The following is a 13,369-nucleotide window of genomic DNA, read 5'->3' on the forward strand; positions in this document are numbered from 1 at the left end:
TCAAGTTTCACAAATTATTAAAATTAAGTTGTTGAAGTTTCGACTGTCCCTCAGTGATCATGTCAGCATTTCTTACAATCTGCTAAACAATGCTATCGGTTAATATCAGCAGATACAAGCCGCATTTCAAACCCGGAATCAACTTATTCATTATTCTCCCTTCCCAGTTCAACTGCACAGATGGTTATTTATACTCCATCCCAGAAACTCAAATCCAACTTCTGACATTCCTTATTTCGAATTTCCAACTCATTTGTTTTGACACCACTCTGAAGTGCTTTGGGTCATCTGTGTAATTTAATTAAATTACTTCACTTTAATTAAAAACGGTGGTAGCAAAATTACTCTCCAACTGTGAATCGAACCCCGGTAGCTGTCGTGATCAGAATGTTTTTGTGAAGCATTTAAATATGCTGTCTAAAAATCTCGCTTTCCTAATTTACAAATAGGGTTACCATTTGTTTCAGTTTGAAAGAAGGAGATTGAAAATGACAACAAAAACACCAGGCAGCGACTACATTAAGAAAAATCCAAACTTTTCACAAAGTTGGTTTTATGAAGTAACGGCTGAGCTAAAGTTGGCACTAACCAGTCCCAACAGAATTTTAAATGTTTCTATGAGATCCCCGCTCATCCTTCTAAATTCCAATGTATAAAGGCCCAGTTGATCCAGTCTCTCCTCATATGTCAGTCCGGCTTGCCCCTTATCCTGAGACTGTGTCCCCTGGTTCTGGACTTCCCCAACACCGGGAACATTCTTCCTGCATCTAACCTGTCCCGTCCCGTCCAAATTTTAAATGTTTCTATGAGAACCCCTCTGATCCTTCTAAACTCCAGTGAATACAGGCCCAGTTGATCCAGTCTCTCCTCATATGTCAGTCGTGCCATCCCGGGAATCAGTCTGATGAACCTTCGTTGCACTCCCTCAATAGCAAGAAGGTTCTTCCTCAGATTAGGAGACCAAAACTGAACACAATATTCCAGGTGGTGCCTCACCAAGGCCCTGTACAACTGCAGTAAAACCTCCCTGCTCCTATACTCAAATCCCCTCGCTATGAAGGCCAACATACCATTTGCCTTCTTCATCGCCTGCTGTACCTGCATGCCAACTTTCAATGACTGATGAACCATGACACCCAGGTCTCGTTGCACCGCCCCTTTTCCAAATCTGCCGCCATTCAGATAATATTCTGCCCGAGTGTTTTTGCCCCCAAAGTGGATAACCTCACATTTATCCACAGTATACTGCATCTGCCATGCATTTGCCCACTCGCCTAACCTGTCCAAGTCACCCTGAAGCCTCCGAGCGTCCCCCTCACAGCTCACACCGCCACACAGTTTAGTGTCATCTGCAAACTTGGAGATATTACACTGTTAAATGTTCATTGCATGTTACAATGAACATTCTGAATTAGACACCTCAAGTAAAGTGCGTGCAATGGGCAATGATTCAACAATTAACATAAGTACGCAAGTAGCAGGAGTCGGCCATTCGGCCCCTCGAGCCTGCTCCACCATTCAATAATATCGTGGCTGTTCTGATCCTGCACCCCTGCTCTTTTTATACTCCTCTCGAGTTTCTGCAGTGTCGAGTTCTCGCTATCTGTCCTAAGCTACCCTTTTTCCTTTATCTTACCCTGTGTGTCCCTTGAGGAATTTTTATCCCCCATCTGACTTTACTCACTCTGTGTTTTAGGAGACTGGTTTAAAATGTTAATTGCTCATCATGGAATCAGATAAATTTATAGCACGGATGGAGGCCATTCGGCCCATCGTGTCCGTGCCAGCCGACAAACAGCTCCCCAGCCCATTCCCACTTTCCATCTCTCGGTCCGTAGCCCTGTAGGGTACGGCACTTCAGGTGCACATCCAAGTACTTTTTAAATGTGCTGAGTGTTTCTGCCTCTATCACCCTTTCAGGCAGTGAGTTCCAGTGATTTCCCCTCGAATCCCCTCTAAACCGTCGACCAATTACTTTAAATCTGTGCCCCCTGGTTGTTGACCCCTTTTCTAAGGGAAACAGGTCCTTCCTGTCCACTCTATCCAGGCACTTCATAATGTTATACACCTCAATCAGGTCTCCCCTCAGTATCCACTGTTCCAAGGAAAACAAACCCAGCCGATCCAATCTCTGCTCAGAGCTAAAATTCTCCAGTCCGGCAACATCCTCATAAACTTCCTCTGTATCCTCTCCAGTGCAATCACTTCCTTGCTGTAATGTGGTGACCAGTACTGCATGCAGTATTCTAGCTGTGGCCTAACAGTTCAAGAATAACCTCCCTGCTCTTGTATTCCAAGCCTCTGTATAATCGATCTGGACAGCAGCCTGTACTGTCGAGAGGTGATCATGGGAGGCTGAGCCTTAGTGGAATCGGAGAGGACAAAGCTCTCTGCTGATCAACATGCAGTCACCCACAATTCCTCATTCTTTAGGCGGGACTGTGTTACTGTAAGTTGGGGTGGATTCGTGAAAGAGTCCATGTCATTACTGGCTTGCAACAAAAGCTATTTACCCAACGTGGGGCTCAAACCCCCAATTCTGAGATTAAGAATTTTATGTTTGACCAATTGAGCTAGCTGGGCTTGGCAAAGCTATGGATCCTTGCTTTATCTCAAATGTTGTGGGTGGATTAATGATTGAAATAATGATTGAGTAACTCACAGACTTGAATTATTTTTGCCAACTTGTCATCGGGAACATTCTTCCTGCATCCTCGTGAACCTTGTCTGAACTGCCTACAATGTAAGTATATCCCTCCTAAAATATGGAGACCAAAACTGTTAGCATTTCTTTCATTGTGCAAAAGAAGATTAATTCTCGTGAAAGCAACATAAAAGTTTAAGGAAAATAATTCAACCGACGTGGGGCTCGAACCCATGACCCTGAGAGTAAGAACATCCTGTTCTACCGACTGTGCTAGCCGGGCTTCTCAACATCACTCCAGTCAATCCCCTTCAGTTAGTGGTCAATGGTGATCCCAGGCTGTTGATGGCGGGGATTCGACGATGGTAATGCCGTTGATAGCCGGGCCTGCTTCAGTTGCATCTTCTTGTCGCTGATTGCTGCCAGGCGCCTGTTGGCTCCGCCCCGTGGGTTTATCTCGAACTTCAAACCAGGAAACAGGTCCTCCTGAATTCCAAGCTGTGTACGGAGATCAACCATCAAAAGCTCTGTCATTAACCACAGAGGGTCCGCCAATTTTCTGATCGCAATGCGCTTTCAGCCCTTGTCCTTAAAATTGCGGACGTGTAAATTGGGGAGTTTAATGACTTTGAAAGGAACATTGTTTTTTGGTGCAGTTCCGGTCAGAGAAATGTTTGTGAAGGGAACGTTTTGCAGAGAGAGGGATTCAGCGCCTGTTGGCGACAACATTTTTGAAATGAAAACTTGTGGACGATAAAATGGAACAAGAGCAGTCCGGGTTACATTGTCACATGATGCAAGCTATCTCGGACCCGGACCAAAGCTCCCCGTACACCGAGCACAGGCTCAGGAAAACCCCGGGTAGAGGATACCCCGGTCACTGGGCCTTCCAGCAACACTGAACAAGTGCCCGGTCTGAAACTTTCCAGAGTAATAACTTGTAACTAGAGCATCCAACAATCTCTTGGGATCCCTTGGAACTTCAGATGATGCGCTCCCTGGTGGTGGAACATGGGAGTGCATGCTTTACAGAGACACAACATCACCCCCCTGCCAAAGTCAAAGTAAAAAGTTTTTACATGTTGAGGCGGTCGGGAGCTTTTCTTTCCCTGGTGGACCACCTCGGTACAAATGTCTGTTCTGGTGTGTTGGCTGTGCCCTCGCTGGGCTGGTGTGTTGTTGGCCCTACAGGGCTGCTGGCTGTGTCTGGCCTTGCTGGGCTGTTGGGTGTGATGGGTTCGATTTCCTGGTCCGTGGCGGTGTCGTTGATCCTTTGGGTGTGTGTTGCGGGTTCGAAAAAGGTGGTGTCTGCTGTGGATTGTTCAGGGCAGCCTGTGAACCACAGCCTCGTTTGGTCCAGGTGCTTTCTGCAAATTTATCCATTGTCTAGTTTGACGACAAACACCCTACTCCCTTCTTTAGCGATCACCGTGCCCGCGATCCACTTGGGACCATGTCCATAGTTTAGCACATACACAGGGTCATTCAGATCAATTTGCCGTGACACAGTGGCGCGACCATCATTTACATTTTGTTGCTGACGCCTGCACTCTATCTGATCATGCAAGTTGGGGTGGACCAGCGAGAGTCTGCTTTTAATTGTCCTTTTAATGAGTAGCTCAGCCGGGGGCACCCGTGTGAGCGAGTGGGGTCTCCTGCTATTGCTGAGCAGTACTCGGGACAGGCGGGTTAGGAGTGAGCCTTCTGTGACTCGTTTGAGGCTCTGTTTGATTGTTTGTGCTGCCCGCTCTGCCTGCCCATTTTAGGCTGGTTTAAACGCGGTCGAGGTGATACGTTTGATCCCATTGCGGGTCATGAATTCTTTAAATTTGGCACTGGTGAAACATGGCCCGTTGGCACTGACCAGTATGTCACGCATGCCGTGGGTGGCAAACATTGCCCTCAGGCTTTCAATGGTGGCGGTGGCGGTGCTTCCCGACATTATTTCACATTCAATTCATTTTGAAAAATCATCAACCACCACCAGGAACATTTTACCAAGAAATGGGCCTGCATAGTTGACATGGATCCTCGACCCTGGTCTGGAGGCCAGGACCACAAACTTGGTGGTGCCTCTGTGGACGCGTTGCTCAACTGAGCACATACACTGCATTGCCGTACACAGGACTCTAAGTCAGAGTCGATACAGGGCCAGCAAATGTGATATCTCGCTTTCGCTTTCATCATTACTATACCCGGGTGTGTGCTGTGGAGATCCGAGTTGAACGTCTCCCTGCCCTTTTTTGGCAGCACTACGCGGTTACCCCACAACAGGCAGTCTGCCTGACTGGACAGCTCGTCCTTTCGCCGCTGGAACGGCTTGATTGGCTCTTGTATTTCAACGGGAATGCTGGCCCAGCTCCCATGCAATACACAGTTTTTTTTACTAGAGACAGCAGAGGATCTTGGCTGGTCCAAGTCCCAATCTGGCGGGCCGTAAAATGTGATTTATCATTTTCAAACGCTTCCATGTCCATCAACAAGTCAGCGGGCTGCGCCCCCATCAACAAATTTGCAGCCTGCGCCATGTCTACCCCTGTGGTGGGCAATGGTAGCCGACAGAGCATCCGCACCATTCTCAGTGCCTGGCCTGTGGTGGATTGTCTAGTCATACGCTGAGAACGTGAGTGCCCACCTTTGTATGCGGGCTGAGGCATTAGTATTTATCCCCTTGTTTTCAGCGAAAAGGGATGTGAGGGGCATGTGATCGGTTTCCAGCTCAAATTTGTAGCCAAACAGAAACTGATGCTTTTTCTTTACCCTGAACACACATGCTAATGCCTCTTTCTCAATCATGCTGTAGGCTCTCTCGGCCTTAGACAAGCTCCTGGACGCATTGGCGAAAGGTTGCAACTTCCCCGCAATGTTAGCTTGTTGTAATACACACCCGACTCCGTACGACGACACGTCACATGTTAGCACAAGTCTTTTACACGGGTTATACAATACAAGCAGCTGGATGGAGAATAAAAGGATGCTGGCTTTGTCAAAAGCAAACACTTGTTTTTTTTCCCCCATATACAGTTCTCACCTTTGTGCAATATCACATGTAGAGGCTCTAAAAGGTGCTTAACCCCGATAGGAAGTTACCAAAATAGTTGAGGAATCCAAGGAACGACCGCAGCTCCGTGACGTTCTGTTGCCTGGGCGCGTTCATGATAGCCTCTTTATTGGCGTCTGTGGGCCGAATGCCGTCCGCCGTGAACTTTCTCCCCAAAATCTCCACTTCTGTTGCCATGAAGACGTATTTCGACCTCTTCAGCCGCAGCCCTACGCGATCCAGTCGCTGGAGGACCTCCTCCAGGTTTTGTATGTGTTCGGCGGTGTCCAGACCCATAACCAATATGTCGTCCTGAAAGACCACCGTGTGTGGTACCGACTTGAGTAGGCTCTCCATGTTTCTCTGGAGGATTGCTGCAGCCGACCGAATTCCAAACGGGCATCTGTTGTCGCTGAACAGTCCCTTTTGCGTGTTGATGCAGGTGAGGCCCTTCAAAGACTCCTCCAGCTCCTGCGTCATGTAGGCCGAAGTCAGGTCAAGCTTGGTGAACGCCTTGCCTCCTGCCAGCGCGCCAAATAGGTCGTCTGCCTTAGGTAGCGGGTATTGGCCCTGTAGCGAGAAACGATTATTAGTTACTTTATAATCGCCGCAAACCCTGACCGTGCCATCACTATTGAGTACTGGAACAATCGGGCTGGCCCACTCGCTGAATTCCACTGGGGAGATGATGCCCTCGTGTTGCAGCCTGTCCAGCTCGATTTCCCCTCTCTCCTCATCATGTGAGGTACCGCTCGCGCGTTGTGGTGAATGGATCGTGCCTCTGGGACCAAGTGGATCCGCAGCTTCGCCCTGGAAAATTTTCCAATGCCTGGCTCAGAAAGGGAAGGAAATTTGTTCAGAACCTGGGTACATAAGGCCTCATCGACATGTGATAGCGTTCGGATTGTATCCCAGTTCCAGCGGATTTTCCCCGCCAGCTCCTTCCAAGCAGTGTGGGGCCATCGCCCGGGACAATCCAGAGTGGCAGTTCGTGCACCGTGCCCTCGTAGGTGACCTTGACCATGGCGCTGCCCAGGACAGTGATAAGCTCTTTGGTGTACATTCTCAGTTTCATGTGGATGGGGCTTCGGGCTGCTCTGAATGCCTTGTTGCACCACAGTCTCTCAAACATCTTTTTGCTCAGGATGGATTGGCTAGCGCCAGAGTCCAGTTCCATGGTTCGGGGTAAGCCATTCAATTTTACCTTTAGCGTTATAGGTGGACATTTCGTCGAAAATGTGTGCACCCCGTGTACTTCAGCATCTGCCTCCTCTCTCTGAGGCTCGAACTTGCTTTGATCCACCATGGACCGATCTTCGTCTGCCACATGGTGGTTAGCAGCTTTTGCAGAGCTTGCAGCTCATTCGCAAACTCGTTGGAGATGCCCCATTGTTCCACAGCTCTTGTAAACATACCCTTTGAAGCGGCATGAATAGGCTGAATGGAAGCCTGCACAACGCCAACAAGTTGTGAATTGCCTTGCACTCATCCTTTGTTGGGGACACTGAGTCATCTGGGTCACCTGAGGCCTGCTGGCAGTTGCAGACTCGTGGGTTCTGCCCTGTACATTTCTGCGCACAAACGCAGTTCCAGTTAATTTATTAACATTGCTAGAACTTGTGTGCTGAGAGATTTGTTTGGTGTTATCACTGGTGGACATAAATACCTGTGTTATCGCAATGGCCTTACTGAGGGTCGGTGTCTGTACTGCTAAAGTTTTTCATAGGATGGTCTCGTGGCCAATGCCCAGTACAAAACAGTCTCTGAGCATTTGCCCCAGGTAGCCATAAAACTCACATTATCCTGCAAGTCGCCTTAGCTCCGCGATGTAACTCGCCACTTCCTGACCTTCAGATCGCTGGCACGTGTCGAACCGATACCTCGCCATAGCACGCTCTCCCTCGGGTTAAGATGCTCCCGAACCAGTGTACACAGCTCCTCATACGATTTGTCTGTGGGTTTCACCGGAGCCAGAAGATTCTTCATGAGACTGTATGTCTGAGCCCCACAGACTGTGAGGAGGACAACTCTCCTTTTTGCAGCACTTCCTTCTCCGTCCAGCTCGTTGGCTACAAAGTACTATTTTAGCCATTCGACATAGGCTTCCCAGTCCTCACCTTCCGAGAACTTCTCCAGGATGCCCACAGTTTGCTGCAAGTTTGTGCTGGATTCGTATACTCGTCGCCAGTTATTGTGTTCCTAACACAGATGATGCTGCACATGCGAGGTTAAAGTAAAGTGACCTCAGTCTTTCATAAGACACTCCAGAGTGAGGAACTGGCCTTCGGGGCCGGATTATATACAGTGCTCCCAAATGGTGCTGGGATCCCTTGGGACTTCAGGGGATGAGTTCCCTGGTGGCGGAACATGGGAGTGCATGCTTTACAGATACACAACACATACGTTGCCTCAACTTTGATTTCTGCCATCATCACTTGTGTTTAACCTTCGCCGCACCTCCGCCACGATCTCTCACCGTTCCTAAACCACGATCTCTCACCGTTCCTCCACCACGATGTCTCACCGTTCCTCCAGAACGATCTCTCACCGTTCCTGCACCACGATTTCTCACCGTTCCTCCGCCACGATCTCTCACAGTTCCTCCACCACGATCTCTCACAGTTCCTCCATCACGACCTATCACCGCTCCTCCACCACGATCTCTCACCATTCCTCCGCCATGATCTCGCACCGTTCCTCCACCACGACCTCTCACCGTTCCTCCACCACGATCTCTCACCGTTCCTCCACCACGATCTCTCTTCACTCCTCCACCACGACCTCTCACCGTTCCACCACCACGATCTCTCATCGTTCCTCCCCCACGACCTATCACCGCTCCTCCACCACGATCTCTCGCCACTCCTCCACCACGATCTCTCACCGCTCCTCCACCACGATCTCTCACTGTTCCTCCACACTGACCTTCCCGCTCCTCCGCTTCACCTGGGTCCCGCCGATTTTCCTGCCCACGCACCAAACGGCGACCTGGGTTTTGATGACGTGCAGCAGAGCAGGTCTCCAGACGTCCTGTTTAACACTTGCCACTGGACCAAGGCCTCGCTCTGTCAATCCCGTGTGGTGGCTGGTGTGCAATGGTCACACCACGTTAAAACAATCCACCCACAGGCATCTTCCACCCTTTGATTGGAGTTCAGGACTGGAACATCGTGTCCTTCATTGAAACGCCTGTGAACCCATGTGGAATTAAGCCTTCCTCGGTCGAGGACACGCCTATGATGATGATGATGATGATGTGTGGGTCCTTACCAAATGCCTGCTGGAAACCATCAGATTAAATCTAGTAAGACCCGTCCCTTGATTCAGTTTTCACTGACCTTGCCTTAGGAAGGCTATATTGTCTTTGGAGGGAGCACTCTGTCGGTTTCCCAAAATGATACCTCGATTCCAAGGTTTAAATTAAGATGTGAGATTACACTCACTGGAAATTAGAGGGTCGAGCAGTGATTTGATCAAAATTTTCAAGATAATAAGGGAACAGATAGAGTAGATAGAGAGAAATGATTCCCGCTGGTTGGGGAGTCCCAGACTAGTGGCCATAGTCTACATATTAGAGCCAGATGTTTCAGGAGTGAAATTCGGAAAGATTCGAACACACACAGGGTGGGACAGGTTTGGAACTCCCTTCTGCAAAGGGCAGTTGGTGCTGGGTCAGTTGTTCATTTACATCGCATTTTGACCAAAGGTATTAAGGAATATGGGACAAAGGTGGGTATATGGAGTTTGCTCACAGACCAGCCATGATCTCATTGAATGGCGGAACCGGCTCAAGGGGCTGAATGGGCCTCCTCCTGTTCCTGTGTAACAGGCTTGAGGGACTGAATGGGCCTACTCCTGTTCCTGTGTAACAGGCTCAAGAGTCTGAATGGGCCTACTCCTGTTCCTGTGTAACAGGCTCAAGGGGCTGAATGGGCCTACTCCTCTTCCTGTGCAACAGGCTCGTGGGGCTGAGTGGGCCTACTCCGGTTCCTATGTAACAGGCTCTAGAGGCTGAATGGGCCTACTCCTCTTCCTGTGTAACAGGCTCGAGGGGCTGAATGGGCCTCCTCCTGTTCCTGTGTAACAGGCTCAAGGGGCTGAATGGGCCGCATCCTGTACCTGTGTGCAAGGTCTGGGAAACAAAGGGAGGTGATATGAGAAAACATAAACGAAATGGTATTGTGTTAAAAGGGAAGCAGAAGGATTGAGTGATTTACACACAGAAATCTTTGAAGCTGGGTAGATAAGTTGCTAAGTTGTTTAAAAAGAATACAGGGCTTGAAATGTAGTGAAATAGAGGACACCAGCGAGGAAGTTATACCATACCTTTTCAATCCCGGTTTAAGCCTCAGTTGGAGAACTGTTTACAGTTCTGAGCACCACAATTTAGGAAGGATATCAAGGCATTGGAGAGAACGTAAGAAATATATAAGAAACATTTTCTATTGGTGTTGAAGACACAATCACAGGCATTCATCGAGAATCAACCTGCAGGTGACCACACACAGATTAAAGAGCCAGAGAGACCGACAGAATCGGGAAACACCGGCAAATAGACAAGAGATATTGACAAGGACAGAAAGCACTTTGCGATCAGAAAATTGACGGCCCAGCTGTGGTTAATGATACGGCTTTTGATGATTGATCTCCGTACAAGCCTTGAAATTCAGGAGAACCGGTTTCGTGGTTTGAAGCTCGAGATAAACCCACGGGGCGATGCCAACAGGCGCCTGGCAGCAATCAGCGACAGGAAGATGCAATTTATGCAGGCCCGGCTAGCTCAGTATGGACAGTATAAGACTCTTAATCTCCGGGTCGTGGGTTAGAGCCCCATGTTGAGTGAATTATTTTCCTTAAACTTTTATGGTGCTTTCCCAGGAAAACATCATAAATGAACTCATAATCTTCTTTTGCACAATGAAAGAAATGCGAACTGAGGGAGAGTTGATCATTTAATCATTTATTCTGTGCCCTGTATAAGAACACAAGAACCAGGAGCAGGAGTCGGCGATTTGGCCCTTCGAGCCTGACTTCTTTTGCACTGAAACAAATTATAACCGTGTTTTTAAATGAGCAGTGCGAGATATTTGGAGGGCACATTTCAATGCTTCACAAAACCATTCCTTTCGCGACAACCAACCAGGATCGGTTCCCAGTTTGAGAACTAACTTTGATATCATTGTTTGCACTTGAAGTGGGGTCATTTTATTAAGTTCGATGGATGTCCCAAAGCACTTCAGAGTGGTGTCAAACAAATGAGTTTGCAATTACAAACACTGAATGTTAGGAGTGGGTTTTGAACCCAAATTTCCAGAAGAGACTGTGAACTGAACACAGCACCTGAGACCGCTTGGCCATCCTGACTGGTGGAAGTTTCAGTTACAAGTTATTGCTCTGGAAAGTTTCAGACCGGGCACTTGTTCAGTGTGACTGGAAGGCCCAGTGACCGGGATATCCTCTCCCCCGGCGTTTTCCTGAGCCTGTGCTCGGTGTGTGGGGAGCTTTGGTCCGGATCCGAGAACGCTTGCATCATGTGACAATGCACCTCGGACTGCACTTGTTCCATTTTATCGCACATTAGTTTTTGGTTCAAAAATAATATCAGAAGTGGGACATGAACCCACATCTCCAGAGGAGACAATGACCTGAACACAGAACGGCCATCCTGCCTATTCAGTGCTGTGTGTGGCTGCCTGCAGGTTGATTTTGAACTTTTGTGTCCTGTCACATGAAATAAATGAGGGCAGCAGGCGTATCGCTGCCTGACACCGGGGAAACAGTGAGACAGACATTGCTTTGTGATCAGGTTTAATCACAGCAATATCTGCTGTCAGGAGCTGAAAAGGAGGAAGAGCTGAAAAAACACAAGAAAAAAGCGAAGAAATGTCAGCAATTGTGGTAAACTCTTTAATGTGTTTCCTGCTCGTTTCGTGGTGGAGTGCTCACAGAGGGAGCCCAGATTCAGAAAGTAACTCTTTCATTCAAAATCTTTAAAATAATGACATGCAACTAATTAAACTGTGTGTCGGTGGATGGGGATGGATGAAGATTATTTGTTTTATTCCCCACTCATTAACCGACAGCGTTGTTTTGTAGAATTGCTACTGAGGGACAGTGGAAACTTCAATAACTGAACTTTAATTATTTAAGGATTTTGAATCATTGATGAAGTTTTCTCCCCTATCTTATTTTACTCACTCTGTATGTTGGAGACTGGTTTAAAATGTTCAGTGCTCATGCGACAAGGAACCTGGGGCGACTGTTGTTCAATTTAATTCACAGCAAAAATAGTCTCCAAAATAATGTTTCCACCCGTGCGCGAACCAGAGACCTTTCGCGTGTATGGCAAACGTGATAACCACTACACTACAGTTAAAGTAATCTTAGGTATAAAACCAGAGCTTTAACCTACACAGCTGGCCGATACTTCAGGAGCTGGTTTTACGAGAATAGAATGATGGTGCTATATTTCGGAAGGCTGTGAGTTTGGCAGGAATTGATCTCGTGTTTCACAGACTTTACACATCGGAACTGGAGATGGCCATTTAGCAGCGAGTGGTTAGGATCTGGAATACACGGTTTGAAAGGGCGGTGGAGGCAGACTCAATCTTATCTTTCAGACGGGAGTTGGATAAGGGTCTGAAGGAAAAACAGTTGCAGAGCTACAGAGAAAGAGCGGGGGAGTGGGACTCGCTGAGAGTCGGCACGGGCTCGATTGGCCGAATGGCCTTCCGTGCTGTAACCATTCCATGATTCGATAAGTTAGTGGCACATTTCATAGTATGGGTGGGAGCACAACATTGCAAAGGGACATGGATTGAGTCGGCAAAACTAGAGACATCTGATTCAGGAGATTCGTGGCGCGCTGAAATTTCGGAGTTCAATGACTTTGAAAGGAACATTTTTGTTTTGTGCCGTTTCGGTCAGAGGTTTTCCAAGAAAGCAACATTAAATGAAAAGAAATACAATCGCCCAACGTTGGTCTCGAACCCACGACCCTGAGATTAAGAGTCTCATGCTCTACCGACTGAGCTAGCCAGGCTTCTATCCAACGAAGTTTTTTATCACTCATTGCAGCCAGGCGCCTGTTGGCTCCGCCCCAGATGTTGAATCTTGCTGTTGAAGAACTGCCAGGGTCTTCTTGAATGGTGGACCAGGCTCCGGGGATGAATAGCCAACTCCGGGCCGGAATCCTTACGTGTTTATGATTAGCTCCTTCAGGGTAAACGAGCCAAAGGAGTACAGCGGAAACGTTACAAGGACACCCTCAAAGTCTTCCTGGTAAAGTGCGACATCACCACTGACACCTGGGAGACCCTGGCCGCAGACCGCGCGAGGTGGAGAAAGTCCATCCGGTAGGGCGTTGAGCTTTTGAGTCTCGACGCAAGGAGCATGAAGAGACCAAGCGCAGGCAGCGGAAGGAGCACGCGGCAAACCAGTCCCACCGAACCCTTCCCTCGACGTATGTCTGTCCCACCTGTAACAGGGTCTGTGGCTCTCCTATCGGACTGTTCAGCCATCAAAGGACTCACTTTTGGATGGAAGCAAGTCCTCCTCGATCCCGAGAGACTTCCTCTGATGGTGTCTATGATTTGCGGTACACTGCGGAAACATCTCCACTTTCAGCACCAGATTACCAGAATTAAACCCAATGGCATCGGCACAAAAGTTCCTCATCTGCTCAG

At 48.3% G+C, this 13,369-nt stretch overlaps 1 non-coding gene across 1 annotated transcript; it reads right to left on the reverse strand.

The window, feature by feature from the left end:
• Nucleotides 1–12,653: 12,653 nt before the first annotated feature.
• trnak-cuu (transfer RNA lysine (anticodon CUU)) lies at nucleotides 12,654–12,726 on the reverse strand. Its single transcript has one exon. It is a non-coding gene; the product is annotated as a tRNA-Lys (tRNA).
• Nucleotides 12,727–13,369: the final 643 nt, after the last annotated feature.

This window comes from Pristiophorus japonicus, unplaced genomic scaffold, assembly GCF_044704955.1.
Source record: "Pristiophorus japonicus isolate sPriJap1 unplaced genomic scaffold, sPriJap1.hap1 HAP1_SCAFFOLD_79, whole genome shotgun sequence".
Lineage (NCBI taxonomy): Eukaryota > Metazoa > Chordata > Chondrichthyes > Pristiophoridae > Pristiophorus > Pristiophorus japonicus.